Source organism: Hydra vulgaris, chromosome 03, assembly GCF_038396675.1.
Source record: "Hydra vulgaris chromosome 03, alternate assembly HydraT2T_AEP".
Classification (NCBI taxonomy): Eukaryota; Metazoa; Cnidaria; class Hydrozoa; order Anthoathecata; family Hydridae; genus Hydra; species Hydra vulgaris.
Window position 1 is genome coordinate 4,236,020 of NC_088922.1, and position 12,071 is coordinate 4,248,090.

The window sequence follows — 12,071 nt, forward strand, 5'->3', positions numbered from 1 at the left end:
ATATATATATATATATATATATATATATATATATATATATATATATATATATATATATATATATATATATATAATGCACATACCCAGTGAAAAAGCGCACATGGGATACGCGTGGATTTTTTCCATATGTAACCCATGTGGGGATTATTATTTTGTCCCATGTGGGTTTCATATGGTAAATCCCACATGGATTCCATATGGTAAATCCTATGTGGGATACGCGTGGGTTTTTACCATATGTAACCCATATGGGGATTATTATTTTGCCCCATGTGGGTTTCATATGGTAAATCCCACATGGGTTTTATGTGGTAAATCCTACATGGGATATAGGTGGAAAATACTACATGTTATAGATCTTAAATGCCACATATTTTAATCCAAATGGTATAAAAGTAGTCAATACTAGACAAATGAAAGTCCGAATGCTTCTATGATAATTTTTAAAATTCTTTTAATTTAAAAATTACTTAAATTAAGTAATTTAAAATTAATCATCGAAGCTTTCAGAGAGGCTTAACTTAATCTGGTATTTGCTACTTTATCCCATTTGGTATTCAAAATGTGTAGCATTTTTGATCTTTTACATGTGATGTTTTTCACCTATAACCTATGTGGGATTTACCATAAACTATTATGACGAAATTTTATAAAATTAAAAAACGTGTTTCAAAATGAATTTATTGTAAAATAAATGCTATTAATCAATACATCCAAAATAAATATTAAAAATTTATTTTTTCTTTTGCGATTTACACGCCGTTTTTTGTCGATTGAATTAATTAAATCGCTTCGTCTTGCATAATACCAATTTTTTTACCGAGGTTTTTAGTATCTTCTAACTTTCTTCAAACATTTTCTAAAAAAAAAAAATATAAATACAAATATATATAAATATATATATATATATATATATATATATATATATATATATATATATATATATATATAGAGAGAGAGAGAGAGAGAGAGAGAGAGAGAGAGAGAGAGAGAGAGAGAGAGAGAGAGATCAATTTTAGTAAGGAACCTTATTAGTCGAGCAATTTTAATTATTAGCCAGGTTGAAGTCATTAATGACTACAATATTTCACAAATAATTATTTCCTAATTTATTACTTGCAATGACTAACGTATTATGGGTAATTGAACACAAATTATGCGTAATGAGCTTGAACCCATGAGGAGAATCCTGAAAAAAAGTGATCAATTAGGATAAGTAGTTAAACAAAAAAACAAAAACAAAAATGTAAAAACCTACTTATTCAATGATGTAGACGTTGGGTGCAATAGCCACTGGATGCGAAAGTATCTTTACTTTTTCGTCACACACACTGCCTTCTATAATAACAGGCCTTGACATCGCGCAAAATGCCGTAAAAACTGAAGGCCGATTAAACTGTCACTTTTACTTATATTGATATATTTTATATTAGGTAGGGTGTAATGGCAGTCTATGTTTTCTAATAATAATCTCTAGTAAAGACGGAAATATAAAAAAGAAAACCACAAAGTTGTTAAAAGATAATCATATTTTTCGTATTTCAAATTTCATTAAGAATATTTATGTAATATTAAATAGTATCAATAACAAGCAGAACCATAACAAAGTATATATCTATATATTAAAAAGATAACTGTATTTTTAATTTTTTTTGCTAAAAATGGTAACAATAAAAATCATCAACAATAAAAAACACCAACAAAAGTTGATTCAAGCAAAAAAAAAGTTTTTTTGCTTGAATCAACTTTTCTCAATATATCTCAACAGGGTAAATATTTACAAATCCAAACATATTGAAAGACATATAGGCTAATGAGAAAATAAAAAACATAACAAGTAAATAGCATAATTAATTACAAAACTAATTTTCACATAAATTATGATAGCTTTAGTATTTTGGGAGTGGTAATTAGTGAGTAATTCTTTAGCAGAATATTAGAATATACTCTGCATTGTTTTTTTGTGATTTTAAATTAATATTTAGCAGCAATGAAATAAAATTTCAAGTCCGCCTCTGTTTAGGCTATACAGATAACTTCCATATTTATAATAATAATTGGTAGAATCATCATAAATTTTTATTTCGCTTTTTTGCACATAGGCAGCTATGTAAACTATAGCCACTAATGTAGATTTATTAACTGAGCTTTCAAGATCATGTATATTATCCAGAAGTTCTTTTTCATCAGTAGAAATATCTCTAAAACATATGTCACAAGTATGACCATCGATACCATCAACAGGAATGTCAAGTTGTAATATCAGTTTAGTAAGTTGAATATTAATTTTTTCAATTACAGATTTAGCGTTTATAAAGTAAGTACCTCCAGTTCGCCTGTCAAAGCTTAGAAAAAGCTTTTTCAAGTGGATCTGTTGAAAACCAACCTAATAAGACATACTTTGGTCCATTACTCAACAAAGTTTCTACAAGATCAATAAAGCCATAACATGAATGCGCTATTGCATTGCTAGTATCTAGCGTAAGCTGTTTTACACGCTTACCTGTAGGTTTCATAAAATTTGACAGTTCAGCAATATCTCGTAGCAGTTGTATCTGTTGATCACCAACTGAGTGGATTTCTAACAACATTCGAAAAAAAAATTATTTTTTCAATAAATACAGCTGTACCTTCAAATGCTTTATTTTCAATCTCTGGATGCGTTCTTAATGCAGCTACTGTTTCTTTGCAAAAAACAGACAAACAAAACTTTACAGATTGTCTCTCTATTGGTTTTGGATAAACTGATTTAGCTGTAGGTTTAGAGAATTTAAAAAGACTATTGCACTCAGTTTTATATATAGTTTCTAAATCACTCCACTTAGCCAAAGCAAGTTCTTTATTGTTCAAAAATTGAAGTTCCCAATGTTTTTTGTCAACCAATTGTTTCGTATAGATTTTAGTAGATGCACATAATCATACAATAAATATATACCTGATGTTGTTAACCATGGTTTACTATCAACTGTTTTAAACATTGCAAAAAATCTTTGATTTACACGGTTACCATCAGTAATTATTACCAGTGTCTTACTATTTTCAATATCATTTATTGTATAGACAATTTGTTGACATTGAGCAAACTGAAATTCAGAGGAAAGATTTGCAACAGGTTGAGCTCTACATATAAATTCTGGACCTCCAAAAAGACATTTAATCATAAATGATAAAATTGTTTTAGCTAACTTTTCAGGGTAGTTTACTGCTTGACCAAACAAAGCACCTCTTTGGTAAAGTAATGAAGCTTTGACATAGACCTCATCAATTAGTAGTATGGAAATTCTTTTTAATGGATTTAAATTCATAAAAATACTATTTATGAAACTTAGGTCCTCCATTGAGCTTATTTTTGAAGTCAATCGTGTTAAAGTCCTTATACTTGGCAACTTGTAGTCAATACACAAACAATCATATAAACTTCGTTGTAGTTGTAATTGATATTGTAGTTGTAATTGTATAAATTGATATTTTTGTTGTAGTTGAGATAGTTCGACTTGCAAAGAGATACACAGCATTTCAAAGGCATTTAAAAAAACTAATTGTTAGTTTGACAATATTATTACCTTACAATGTTAACGCCTTGAAACTTACAACGTTATCGTCTTGAAGTTGCGCTATCTAATTTATAAACCAATCAAATTTTAAAGATTTATTAAAAAAGCGCGAACACAAACTTTTGTCTAATGTGAAAAGATGAAAATGTAAACACAGTATTAGGAATTGGCCTTCAGTTTAACAAATTTGTTGCGCAATGTCAAGGCCTGTTATTATAGAAGGCCGCGGTCACACATAATATAATATTCTGAAACTAATAAACCAACATCTAAATTTCTATAAGTAAATTTATTCTTTGATCATTGCCTTTATACCCTATCTTATTTTCATATCATAATCTATTATGGTATTATTTATATAACATATCACAACAATATTATTAAATTTGTGATGTTTAAATATCATATGAACATTCTCTAACATGTTCATATGATATTTGAATATAGTTCTTGAGTATATTATCTGCAAACAATTGACTGATGCAAGTTCAAATGTTGTCAAAAACCAAGCATGCATGCATGGGACACTGCAGTGTCCTACAAAAAATGCTGGTTTGAAAGTCAAATTTTCTTTATTAAAAAAAAAAATTAAAATAGGGGGGAGATAGGGAGGTTTCCGTAATTTTTTTTAGGCTCCAAAACTTTTAACTTTATATATAATAAGGTTCATAAAACTTAAGGGACTTAAGTTTTATGAACAAAAACAGGATATTTACAGAAACTTTTCAATTTTTAATCTGGATTACCCAGTGTAATTGGGAATAAAGTTGCTGGGTCCAGTATTCAAAGTAATATGATCTAAAGTAATATATAAATTAAATAAAATGCTTTAAAATGCATGCAGTTATACATATAACTCCTGATAGTTAACTATATGTATAACTAGTTATACATAAAATTTTTTATATAAACTTATTTTTTAAGGTTATGCTTGAACAAATTAGTACCAATTAATTCAAATTCAAGATTTAGTTCAAGTTCAAGTTCTTATTTGTTCATTGTTTTTTCACTATTTTATATTTATTTGTTCAAATTTGTTAACTAGTACTAATTCTTACTACAGTAAGAATATTTATAATTGTTGGACGTGATTTTATTAGTAACTTAATTTTACTTTCAATATATTTTGACAACATCCTTTACATTTTAAATGATGACAGCTTTACTTTTCTATTGATGTTAAATTTATTACGTTTCAATAACTCAGATTGAATTTTACTGAATTATTGTAAGCTTTGTAAGAATTTGTTGTATATCAAATGGTGTTGTACATAAAGTAAAAATTATATATATATATATAAATATATAGTATTTAGGCTATGGGATCATCCATAAATGATGCCAGTAGATAGAGGGGCAGTGTGAGTTTAACAATAATTAACAATGGGGAGGGAATGTTGAGACCAAAATAATGTCAATTAAAAAATTGAATTAAAAAAAAAAGTAAATTATTTTTTTTAAAAAAAAGTAAAACAATTTTTGCTAGCTATGAGCAGGTTTTAGAGGTATTTACACCAACAATGTGGTCTAAAAACTTCTTGCTTTTGTTGCTTAAAACTGTAGAGGATCATAGGAAAAACAATTTAAATTCAGAAATTAGCTTGCTTATCTGAAAGAACAATTTGTTGTTTTTTTTTTACTTTGAGTACTGTTGAGAATAAATGTATAATTGAACCAGAAAAAAATTGATGGTATATGCATTTTTTATATTATATTAACAATTCAGATATACCATCATAATACGATAACAAAAACTGACATCATTTTCAATGGGAGATGGCAAAAAATTGACTGAGTTTGATAAAGGGTGAAGGTGTTCAATAAACCGGGTCATCATCTGACATCATTATGCATAGATGATCCTATGATTTAGGTAAAATAAGCAATCAATTTGCTATATTTCTCTTTAGAAAGTGTAAAAAAAAAGCATTGTTATGCTGAGAACCTACCTATTGAGCAAGCTTTGACCACCTATTTTATAAATTTGGAACCTATTTTATAGAAGTGGAAATGCGAATCGCAAAAGAACTAATAACAATGCTTTAAATTGATTTTAACTTTGTAGACTAACATTAATATAGTATTTAGAAATAATAAATGAAGTTTACACGATTTTTATAATTTGTATTTGTTTCCATTAATTATCAGTTGTCAGTCTCTATTTTATAAAACGAATAAAAAAACTATTTATTTATAGTATAATATTAATACATAAATACTAGTTTCCTAATGCTATTATCATCATAATGTTAATGGTATTCGTTTTAAAGTGAAATTTTGTATCAATTTTATTGTTTTAATGTTGTGTATATATATATATATATATATATATATATATATATATATATTATTTTTACTTTATTTAAAACACCATTTGACATACAACAAACCCCTACAAAGCTTACAATAATTCAGTTATGATACAATCTGAGTTATTGAAACGTAATAAATTTAACATCAATAGAAAAGTAAAGCTGTCATCATTTAAAATGTAAAGGGTGTTGTCAAAATATGTTGAAAATAAAATTAACAAATAAAATCACATTCAACAATGATAAACATTCTTACTGTAGTAAGAAATAGTACTAATTAACAAATTTGAACAAATAAATATAAAATTAACAAAAACAATGAATAAATAAGAACTTTAACTTGAACTTTAACTAAATCTTAAATTTGAATTAATTGGTACTAATTTGTTCAAGCATAACCTTAAAAAATAAGTTTCTATAACAAATTATATGTATAACTAGTTATACATATAGTTAACTATCAGGAGTTATATGTATAACTATATCAGGAATAATATGTATAACTATATCAGGAGTTATATGTATAACTATATGCATTTTAAAGTATACTACTTTATTTAAACATTACTTTAAATTATATTACTTTGAAAACTGGACCCAGAGGCTTTATTCCCAATAACACTGTGGTACTCCAGATTAAAAATTGAAAAGTTTCTGTTTATATCCTGTTTTTGTTCCTCAATGTAGTTTGTAAGTCCCTTAAGTCATAAGGACCTTATTATATCTAAAGTTAAAAGTTTTGGAGCATAAAAAAAGTTACAGAAACTTATCTCCCCCACCACCACCACCCTATTTTTTTCTTTTTTAACAAAGAAAATTGGGAATTCTTTGACTTTCAAACCTGCATTTCTTTGTGGGACACTTTAGTGTCCCATGCATGCATGCTTGGTTTTTGACAACATTTGAACTTTCATCAGTTAATTGTTTGCAGATAATATACTCAAGATCTATATTCAAATAACTATTATATCATCCTAATAATGCGTCTATTTGCACAAATCTTAATCTTATTTCTGTAAAGAAAGATAAACATTATTCGTGGTACTTACATACTTGCTTGCCATTCTCTATATTAATATAAAATATTTTCACACAATATAAACGTAACGCAATGCAATGTCGATTTAAAAATTTTTATTTAGTTTTTTTTAAAAAGTTTGTTTTTTAGTTTCCAGCTTTCAAATTAATTCCCATGCAAATCCCACATGAAACCCACGTGGGATTTCCCATGTGTGTAAATACCATATGGTTCCCATATGTAACCCATGTGGGATTTCCCACATGGGTTTAAGATGACAAATTTCCATACGGATACCACATGGGAAAATCCGTCCCACGTAAATCCCATCAATCCCACACGGAACCCACGCGGAACCCATGTGGGACGCGGTTTTATTTTTCACTGGGTAGTGCTAAATAAATACAATTCATTACTTTTTGAATAATAACAACATAACAATTCAAAATTTTGTTGTTTTTCGATTTAAAAAAAAATTATGACAAAATTTAATAAATTTTTACTAGTAATTAACTAATCTAGAAAGGTCTGCATCATGAACTATAACGCTATACTGATAAGCTGTTCTGCGTTAAATTTTTAAAAATACGTCAATTTTTATAACCACAAGTTATTAAAAACATCTATTTGAACGTTGAAATACTTTGTAAGAAACTAAAGAACAAAGAACCAGATGATAGCAGATTTGTTTATAATTTTACGACAAAGTTACTTTGTCGTAAAAGTAACTTTGTCGTAAAATTATAAGAAAGATCTTCTATCAAGTGAATTCGAATCAAGTCTTTGTCGGCGTACTTTAATTAGGAGACCGAATTAACAGTCCATTTTGCACCTTCTAACATCGTGTGCAATTCCTGTCTGCTTTCTCTATGCAATCTTTCTAACACGCTTCTTCTGTCTTTCACTCTAAGATATTTTCGTTCTTCCCAAACTCACCTTACTCTTGGTTTTTTTTTTATTTTTTTATTTTTTAGATGCCCCAAGAAGTCCTAATGGTCTTGTCACAGAGCACCGCGGAAGTGCATTTAACCAGGAAGTTCACGCCTCCTTCCTTACTGTGACGCGAAAATTGTCCAGAGCTCAATTCGAACCTGGATCTCCTGCTTACAAAGCAAGCGCTCTAACCACTTCGCCACGGCTGCACAAATTTTCGGATTAGTCAGAAATTAGTCCGGATGAACCGAAAAAAATACTGTAAACTTTTTTTAGCTGCTTAGCTTCGCAACGTGAGTCTTTTGGACCTCTCCAATAACGAATAAAGGATAAAAATGGTTTTAACAAACTAAAAACAACGTCAAAAATAGCAATGGAAGATATACCAGTATAAAAGTTCATTTTTTTATTACTGTTAACTAATCTCCAAGAAAATTTTTGTTTAGAGATTAGTTAACAATAATTGAAAATAAAACAAACGTGACTGTTTGCTTTATTTTCAAATTTTTAACTGAGTAGTTAGGCTATTATGTTTACTATATTTACTTTACTAACATAAGAGGTGATAATAGAAGGTTTGTATTCACATGAAGTACATTTATTAGGTAGAGGTAAACTCAATGAATACGTATGGTCTGATAATATAGGTGATAAAACATCTGTATTAAAACTAACACTTGGAAACTCTGTGAAAATACTTTTTTTAGTCAACAAAGGTTCTACAGCTTGCATTTTGCATAGAACATGGTAAAGAAGTGATTTGGTGCTTTAATAAAGTTCTTCTTGCTTTTTTTTGTTCAGGTTGATCAAACCCATATTTATTGTTTATGGTTCATAACAGTTGGTATTTTATCAACAAAATGATCGGAGCATACTCTATCAGCAGTTCTGGATTTCCATGCACTTCCTTTCTTCTCTTCTAAGCTGACTAATCCAGTGTTCTCTTTTTAAACTATTTCCTTTTAAACTTGGGAAACAATATATTAGGAATGGTAACTCACATCCACACTCGAATAGTATCTTCCCTTCGTGTTTAAAACATGTTTTATTTTTTTCATTTTTCTCGTATATAGGAACTATTGGAACATCCTATTATAGCACTATTGACTTTCATCTTGAATATTTTATTACTAATTTGCAACTGAGAAAATAAATATATACCCTACTAAATTCGTTCCAAGACTTTTTCTTTCTCAATATTAATAATGGCAGAACCAAGCTCGAACTGGTGTATTCAAGGGCAACAATTCATAAATTTTACGCCAAACATTTGTCTTTCTTTTTTTTTTGCCTCAGCATTCGCTTTTCAGCGACATTTTTAAAAAGTATTAAATTGTACAAATATTTACGATAAATATTTAACAATAACTAAACGTATTAACTGCAAAAACCAGACGAAATATCGTTTAAGACAAACTGAACGCGCGTAAAAACTTAGTTCGAAACTAGTAAATCAAAAAAAAATTCTTTTTTCAAATCCATGCTTTATGCAAGCAGAATTCTATTGGGCCTAGAAATTCTTTTTTTGTTATCTTTTGTAGAAGGAAAAATTACTGTTACGTTTTTAAATTTTTTTTTTATTAATTCAGTGTTCTTATGGGGAAATACAAATTAAATTTTTGTTAACTTATTTAACTTTTTTTGGTCAAATTTTTCCATTTCCTTGTACTGTCATCGAAAATGATTAAGTGTGCAAAATTTGAAAAAAATTGATTGAGAAAAAAGCTTTCAAAAATTGATTTCAAATTTTGTGGCACACAAACATATATATATATAGAAAGTAACCTTATATAAAGCATGGAAAAAAAATTTACTTATTATTAGTATTATATTATTAGTATTATATCATGCAAATAAATATTTGTTAGTTATTGTTCATAACAGGGGTAATAATATCAGAGAAAAGGCTCAAAGAAACTTTTTCCTGTGGAAAAATACACAAGCAGAAAAACAAAAGTTTTTATCCTTTGCCCTTAAATAACTTTTTTTGCAGATGTGGAATCGGTAGGCACTTTTTATATTTTATCTTTAATAAAGTCCCCAACGTCTCTACCGATTTTCAGCTCTATGCAAATTATTGCAAACCTACCACTATTTTTTCAACTATTTTGACTGAACTAGTTGATAGCGAATGTGTTAACTATTGCAACTCTCCATCATGCTGCAATGTAGTTTATATGCTAGAATATGTTTTTAGTAACAGTTCTGGTTATAAAAATAATCTTTTTTAAATGTCTATTTTCTTTTCAGTGGAGTTTGAAAATCCTTTCTTGCTTTCTTTTCTCAATAAACGTGTTCTTTTTTTTTAGACTATCTGCTGATCTGATTTTATGCAAGTTTACTAGCTTTTTTGAATAGGAAATGGTCTAAAAAATTAAGTTTTCTTTAAATACCTTAGTAGAGCACAACAAATTTTTATGAAGTAAAATAAAACTTTAACATATTGAAGTACTTCTGCTGTCATCTGGTTGCAGTCAATTTTTTACTTCAATTTTTTTTCCATTTCTGAATGTTATTTGTAACGGGTATTTTTTTTTAGAGGTATAGAACTTTGAAATGGAATAAACCATGGTGTGTTTTTAAAAAATGACTTGTTATTGACTTTATTTAAAAGATATTGTTTTGGCATTATAATTTAAATATGATTTCTGGCATATGACCGCCACGGCTGATTCGAACGTAATCTAATCTGGAGGTCCAATTTTCAACTACTTTTTCCAACATTTGTGGCCGCATATTGGCAATAACGCGGCGAATGTTGCCCTCCAAGTGGTCGATTGTTTCGGGCTTATTAGCGTAAACCAGCGACTTCACATATGCCCACAGAAAATAGTCAAGCGGTGTTAAGTCGCGTGATCTTCGAGGCCAATTTACGGGCCCGGATCTTGAAATTACGCGGTAACCAAACGTTTCCTTCAGTAAATCAATAGTGGCACAAGCTAAGAGACATGTTCTACCATCTTGTTAAAAACATAGCTCCTGCACATTATGGTTGCTTAATCGAGGAACGTAAAAGTCAGTAATCATGGCTCTATAGCGGTCACCATTTACTGTTACGTTCTGCCCAACATTGCTCTTAAAGACGTACGGACCAATAATTCCACCAGCCTATAAAGCACACCAAACAGTCAGTTTTTCTGGATGTAACGGTGTCTCAACACGCACTTGAAGATTGCCTTTGCTCCAAATACGGCAGTTCTGCTTATTGACGAAGCCATTTAACCAAAAGTGAGCTTCATCGCTAAATAATTTTTTTTAATGGAAATCGGGGTTGACGGCAATCTTATTTTGGGCCCATTCAACAAATGTACGTCTGGCTAGGTGATCGCGTGGCTTCAATTCTTGCACGAGTAGGATTTTGTAAGCACGCAAACCAAGATCTTTACGCAAAACCTTCCACAAAGTGAATGGATACAGTTCCAATTCCTGCGCATGATGCCGGATAGACTGATTCGGGTTTTCCTCTACACTACGCCTACCGCAGCAATGGCTTCTTCAGTACCGACTGTACGACGTCTCTGTGGGTGCTTATTATCATATAAAGTAAAAGTGATGCGAAAACGGTCCACAGTTAATTGAATTAATTGCTCTGATGGACGATTATGTCGACCGTAAAATAGATATAGTGCTCGATACGTATTTCAAACAGAACTATTGTTTTCAAAATAAATTTGCAGAATTTGGAAGCGTTGTTCAGGCGTCAGTCTATTCATGTTGAAATGCCAAACCAAACTAAACACAAATCACTTGACAGCTGACAAAATGACCGCCAGTTAAAACAGTGTTGTTAACTTCAAGTTCTATACCTGTAAAAAAAGCACTCTTTACTAGATTATTACCTCCGGCTGAATTATCATCTGCCCCTATTAAAACTCAAAAGGAAGTTGCGCTTTCAGGTTAGAAGTTTTGCGCTTTCTAATGTTAAGGCGGTTTTCCACAAGTTGAAAATTGTTGCGACGCGCGGCATTTTTCGCTGCTCCACATGCGCAGAAGAATCAACAATACAGTGATAACAATTTTGCTGCGAAATAACGCGCTACGCAAATAGTTGAAAGTTTGTTGACTTTTCGCTCCTCGACTATTATTCGTTTCAAAACAAACCAATCACATTACTTAAATGAAAAATAATAGATAGAAATATGAAAGTAAATTCATGGAAACAGCTTTCAGTAATTTTTCATCAAGTGGTATAAAACTTTATTTTGCTATATACAAATATATACATACATACATATATATACATACATATATATA

General features: G+C 29.6%; 1 long non-coding RNA gene across 3 annotated transcripts; it reads right to left on the reverse strand.

The window, feature by feature from the left end:
• Positions 1-665: 665 nt before the first annotated feature.
• LOC136077880 (uncharacterized) lies at positions 666-6,998 on the reverse strand. 3 transcript variants are annotated; one of them, XR_010637334.1, is made up of 3 exons: positions 6,916-6,998; positions 1,117-1,189; positions 666-859 (listed from the first exon to the last, which is right to left on the reverse strand). It is a non-coding gene; the product is annotated as an uncharacterized LOC136077880 (long non-coding RNA). The 3 variants fall into 3 exon arrangements; XR_010637333.1 differs by lacking the exon at positions 6,916-6,998 and adding an exon at positions 1,259-1,382; XR_010637332.1 differs by lacking the exon at positions 6,916-6,998 and having other exon boundaries at positions 1,117-1,253.
• Positions 6,999-12,071: the final 5,073 nt, after the last annotated feature.